The sequence below is a fragment of the Drosophila eugracilis genome, unplaced genomic scaffold (genome assembly GCF_018153835.1).
Source record: "Drosophila eugracilis isolate 14026-0451.02 unplaced genomic scaffold, ASM1815383v1 contig_1724, whole genome shotgun sequence".
NCBI classification, from domain to species: domain Eukaryota; kingdom Metazoa; phylum Arthropoda; class Insecta; order Diptera; family Drosophilidae; genus Drosophila; species Drosophila eugracilis.
In genome coordinates this window covers 113421-119924 of record NW_024572560.1, presented here as the reverse complement: position 1 = coordinate 119924, position 6504 = coordinate 113421, and positions in this window count along the sequence as shown.

The following is a 6504-nucleotide window of genomic DNA, read 5'->3' as shown; positions in this document are numbered from 1 at the left end:
ACTTCTTGAGGGCAGCAGCTCTGTGTCCGCCTTTGCCTCCAGCGCGGCTTCGCTTATGTCGACCTGCCCCAACTCCCTCGAAGGCCAGTCACCTGGGCTGCACGCAAGCCACTGAGGGCCTCGCCACCACAAGTCAAAATCCTTGAATTCACTCGGAGACAGACCCCTTGTCGCACAGTCTCGGTCGAACCTACATGTCTCCATTGCGCGGGCGAAGAATGATCCTGAATGAAAGCCACCCTGTTGGCAAGGAAAGTCTTCCATCTATTGACGTTCCCATTCAATTATAGTAAGAGAATGTTGGCATCCCATTGGGAAGTTTGGATGGGTAGATCGCTTAGCCACTTAGCCGAAATAAGCCATTTTACCAACTTGACGGCCAGCACTGCGCCACTCAGATCCTTTCTCGGAAGAGTTAAAGGTTTCGTAGTGGAAACCCTCGATTTGGCGGCCAGTAGTGAGCTCTATCATGTTCCGTCCGTGTGCTCAAAGCTCAGATAAGCCGCAGCCGCATAGTACGTAGATAAACCGTCACAAAATGCGTGAAGCTGTACTGATAGTATGGATCCAGGAGAATGATAAGTCCACCGATTAATGCTTAAGTCGCTGATCCTCAGCAACCCGTCCCGAAACGCTCGATACCGTTCTAAATGGGCGTCAGGAACCTCGTCGTCCCACTGCATCGTCATTGAAGATCCATCCGCTTTGTATTTTCTTGGCATGGTCACCTCCCTTAAAATGAGCATTCCTGAGATAATGGGCGGCGCGATGAGGCCCAGCGGATCGAACAGCCTAGCTATGGTCGACAAAATCGTCCGTTTGCTGAATCTCAAAATCAACCTGAAACTTGAAGCAGTCCTTTGTTCGTTACTAGACAATTTTCGTAATTCCATACCAACGGGTTTTATTGCACCCGATACCTGTTATCCACGTATATCTCCGTCATCAACACTTCTTCCGCCTTTGGGAAAGATTGCTGCTCGTCCTTCGCTAATTGCTAAATGACCCTGATAGCCAGGGACCCTGTTTAACCGACTGTTGTTCCGTCTTAAAGACCGCATGCTGCGGCAGTACGCAGAAAGCCACATGCCTAGTCGTAGAAGACCCATCCCAAAAATAGATACTCGGGTGCTAGATTGCTTCAGATGCAAGGACTGTACCACGTGCCCTGAGAAAATGGTTGCCTCCGATCCTTGGTCGACCAGGGCGTTTATGACAGCGCGCAGTCCGTTGGCCGGGAACCTCACGGTGATACGAACAGTGGCGAGAAGGACATTTCTCGAAGACGGATCCGATCCGCTGAATAGCATCCGTAAGATGTGCTACCGTTCTGGTCTGTCGTTGGCTGCCTGCGCTGTTGAGATACGTTCTCCCTGTCTGCTGGTATACTAGGAGCTCGGCGATTGGCTATGAGCCAAAACTATGAAATGCAACAATATGTGATGACGCTGCCCACAAACTTAACAGTCTTTATTACTAGTGCAGCGCAAAAGAGCATGCGCCTTACTAAGACAATTGATACATAATTTAGCCCTGCTTAATATATATTTTTTCTGGTAGCAGTCTAGGGCCAATAACGTTGGGCAACGTCGCAGGATATGGTCACCGCCACAGTGGTAACAGGTGCCGCTCCTGTGCACTCGCACTCGTTTGGTAGGGCCTGTGGATCCTGGGCCAGCAGTGGAGTCGAACGAAGAGCTTCGGTTCTCAATCGCATACATTATAACAAGCCGATCGTAAAAAATGATTCCAACTCTCTGTAAGATGGAACTTCCCTGATGGTGCTCCCAAGCGTTGTGGATCTCCTTGGGTAACCTCGATGCCACGTAGTGTGCCAACCAGTGCTGCGATTCCCTGTCCAAGGCTTGAACGCGGCGGAATGCAGCCAGACAAACATTGACCGTGCTTAACATCGATCGTATTGTCCTTTTGGAGCCTAGGCAACGAGTAGATGGCATTCATCTGGTGTGCGAAAACGAGGCGAGGATTGTTGTACCTCTTGATCATCAATCCCCAACCCACTGAATAATTCCCTTCCGTGAGCTGCATCTGACGGATGTCATTATCGCGTTACCTCGGCAGCGACTCTTTGAGAAAGTGCTACTTCTGCACACTACTCAGATTGGCGTTGTTGTGGATTAGGCTCGTAAAGGAATCATAGTAGCCTGGCCAATCGACACAGGCGCCGGAGAACTTCGGAACTGACATCTGGGGCATGTTCAGCTGCATTTCCGCATCGGCGCCCCAGACACACAAGTTTGTCCAAATCCTCCGCGGAAGGGCGATATGCATCCATGTACCGTTTCAGTTTCTCAACTTGTTCCAGCCTCTTCTTCAGGTAAATATGCGTTTTCTTTGATTGCGAATTTTTCCTAAAATTTTGTAACAGGGATTTCACGGACTGAAATCGATTGGATTGCAAGTTAATTAACTGCTTCAAAGTAGGAGCATCCGATCCGGCTTTCATGTTGAGGTGTGTAAAACCAAACTTCGCGCGCAACTCACCACCCGAAATAATAATTTAATAGGAAAACTCAGTAAATTCTTGTCTTACACACTTGTCTACTTACTGCGTTATGAATACCAGAATCCACCCCAAGAAGAAGCGAAGAAAGATGCGCCCAATTACACACAGAATTAGGAATTTTCAATTGTGATTGCGATTGCAAGTTCCCTCTAATGGGCCACCATCTACAGGTGTGTCCCCTTGTATTTGGCTAACAAAGGGTCATTGTAAGAGGGGTTCCCAGGCAATGCAAACACTAACAGACAAATTCACAAATTCACGTTTACTTATATATATAGTGCACATATGTAAAAGGCGTCCCCGTAAGTTCTAGATTATTATATTTTTATGTAAGTTTTATTGTTATGATAAGCACACTGCTACCCTATTGGCAGCTTTATCTAATCGGTTCCTACAAAGTTAAGTACTTAGTCTAAGTGTTACTTAGGGTGAAATATTTTTGGTTTTTATACCCGTTACTCGTAGAAAAAAAAGGGTATACTAGATTCATTGAAAAGTATGTAACAGGTAGAAGGAAGCGTTTCTGACCCAATAAAGTATATATGTTCTTGATCAGGATCAATGGCGAAGTCGTCTGATCCATGTCCGTCTGTCCGTTCGTCTGCCCGTCTCTCTGTATTAACGCTGAGATCTCAGGGACAAAAAGAGATACAAAGTTGAGATTAACCATGAAGATTCTTGAGGTCCCTAAGCAGCGCAAGTTTATTACAGCATCCTGCAACGCCCCCTCTAACGCCCACAAATAACAAAAAACTATCTATGAAATCTCAGGAACTATTAGAGCTAGAAAGATGAAATTCATTAGATGCCAGCGCATCTTACCTCGGCAGCGACTCTTTGAGAAAGTGCTACTTCTGCACACTACTCAGATTGGCGTTGTTGTGGATTAGGCTCGTAAAGGAATCATAGTAGCCTGGCCAATCGACACAGGCGCCGGAGAACTTCGGATCTGACATCTGGGGCATGTTCAGCTGCATTTCCGCATCGGCGCCCCAGACACACAAGTTTGTCCAAATCCTCCGCGGAAGGGCGATATGCATCCATGTACCGTTTCAGTTTCTCAACTTGTTCCAGCCTCTTCTTCAGGTAAATATGCGTTTTCTTTGATTGCGAATTTTTCCTAAAATTTTGTAACAGGGATTTCACGGACTGAAATCGATTGGATTGCAAGTTAATTAACTGCTTCAAAGTAGGAGCATCCGATCCGGCTTTCATGTTGAGGTGTGTAAAACCAAACTTCGCGCGCAACTCACCACCCGAAATAATAATTTAATAGGAAAACTCAGTAAATTCTTGTCTTACACACTTGTCTACTTACTGCGTTATGAATACCAGAATCCACCCCAAGAAGAAGCGAAGAAAGATGCGCCCAATTACACACAGAATTAGGAATTTTCAATTATGATTGCGATTGCAAGTTCCCTCTAATAGGCCACCATGTACAGGTGTGTCCCCTTGTATTTGGCTAACAAAGGGTCATTGTAAGAGGGGTTCCCAGGCAATGCAAACACTAACAGAAAATTCACAAATTCACGTTTACTTATATATATAGTGCACATATGTAAAAGGCGTCCCCGTAAGTTCTAGATTATTATATTTTTATGTAAGTTTTATTGTTATGATAAGCACACTGCTACCCTATTGGCAGCTTAATCTAATCGGTTCCTACAAAGTTAAGTACTTAGTCTAAGTGTTACTTAGGGTGAAATATTTTTGGTTTTTATACCCGTTACTCGTAGAAAAAAAAGGGTATACTAGATTCATTGAAAAGTATGTAACAGGTAGAAGGAAGCGTTTCTGACCCAATAAAGTATATATGTTCTTGATCAGGATCAATGGCGAAGTCGTCTGATCCATGTCCGTCTGTCCGTTCGTCTGCCCGTCTCTCTGTATTAACGCTGAGATCTCAGGGACAAAAAGAGATACAAAGTTGAGATTAACCATGAAGATTCTTGAGGTCCCTAAGCAGCGCAAGTTTATTACAGCATCCTGCAACGCCCCCTCTAACGCCCACAAATAACAAAAAACTATCTATGAAATCTCAGGAACTATTAGAGCTAGAAAGATGAAATTCATTAGATGCCAGCGCATCTGGTACTACTATCCGGCCACACCCACCCATACGCCCACAAGGCTCAAAAGACGGTTTTCGGACTTTCTAGAAAAGCTGATATCTCGGTAACTATAAAAGGTAGAAAATTCGGATTAAGCATGTAGGTTTTCATAATGCTTCCAATGCGAATTGTATTTTTCCGATCAAGCCAGAATGTATAATCTTAAGATGCCAGCGCATCTTAAAGTTCGGATTAATCATGGAGGTTTTTATAATGCTCCAAATGCAAATTAATATTTCCCCATCTAGCCGCGTCAACCCTAACGCCCACAAAGTCTCGGAAACTATATGAGCTACAAAGTTTTGCTTAAGAGTACGTATTTAAGAGATGCCACTGCAACTTTCCACAAGTTTTCATCCGGCCACGCCCACTCTAACGACCACAAAAACTGAGGCGTATAACTTATTTCTGTAAATATCTATCGATTTTTTAAATGGAACATTATTTCGGTATTTATGAAGAAATTTCTGTTATAAGGCCTCACATGGGCAGTAACGTCACCACCGACAATAGGTGGCGCTTGCGGAATTTTAACCAGCAAAATGAATATTTTAAAATTGTGTAAAACAGTAACGCGGCAAAGAGCTCTGATTTTACTTCCGTTAAGGCTGAGTCCAGGGCAGCTACTACGGAGATTGGTGAACGTCTGCGTTTACTCGAATGTTCCAGTTCATGGCCCATTGGTAAAAAGCGTCCAGGTACTCTTGCAGTGCAGATGGGGCAGCCAAAATACTTTTGCTTTTGGTTAGGACAGCAGTGTCGTCGGCATAGGTCGCAATTGGGACGTCTTATTCTTCAACTTCAGTGATGGGTGTTTTTGTAGACATATCTGAAGAAGAGATGGAGTACAGGGTAGGGCCGAGTACGTTACCTGGTAGAAGGAAGCGTTTCCGACCCTGTGAAGTATATGTATTCTTGATCAGGATGAATAGCGAAGACAATTGAGCCATGTCCGTCTGTCCGTATGAACGCTGAAATATCAGGAACTATAAGAGATACAAAGTTGAGATTAACCACGAACTTTCTTGAGGTCCCTACGCAGCGCAAGTTTATTACAGCATCCTGCCACGACCACGCTTCCAAGTCCAGCCAGCAAGTATTCCAATACTGAACGAATCCATCTTTCAGCTGGAGGTAGATATATCGCCGCTAATGGTACATTTCCTTCTGAGGTCTGTAATCGCAGACACTCGCAATCTGTCTGTCGTTGGTAGAGGCGGGGGGCAGGGGATTGTGACTCAGAGATTCCTTTAATGACTCCAGAACCACCTCTACTATTGCCACTGGGGTGATGGGCATGGTAGGTAAGGTAGCCTGGTAAGTAGATGCGCTGACCATCGCGCATTTGAGTTTCTGTGACGAGCATTATGTCAATGTTATGAACGCTGAGGAAAATTCGAAGCTCTTCGGATATTTGAATTAAACCACGGGCGTTCCACAATCCAATAATTATTGTTGGGTGAATCATTTCGGCAATCGTGCAATGAGAACTTATACCAGCTCTCTGAAAGCCTTATTGGACTCTGTCTTGTTTGGTATTGATGTCGCGGATGACATTATCTATCGCAGAGAATTTATGGTTGAGCTTAGGGTCGGAAGGAGGGCTAGCATCACTCTGTGGAGTAGTACTAGTCCCTACTTGCATATCCTTGGGTCGAGCTTTATCAGCATACGACATGTTTGTTCTTAGTGCCTCAGTTGGTATGACTGGGCAGCTTTTATCTTTCGAGATGTGATTACCGCCACAGTTTACGCACATTGGAACCACTAACATGTTAACCACTACATTTACCACAGACGGGATCCAGGACACAGTAGTTTTGAGAGTGCCCAAACATATGGCAGCTTTGCCATTGAAGTAAT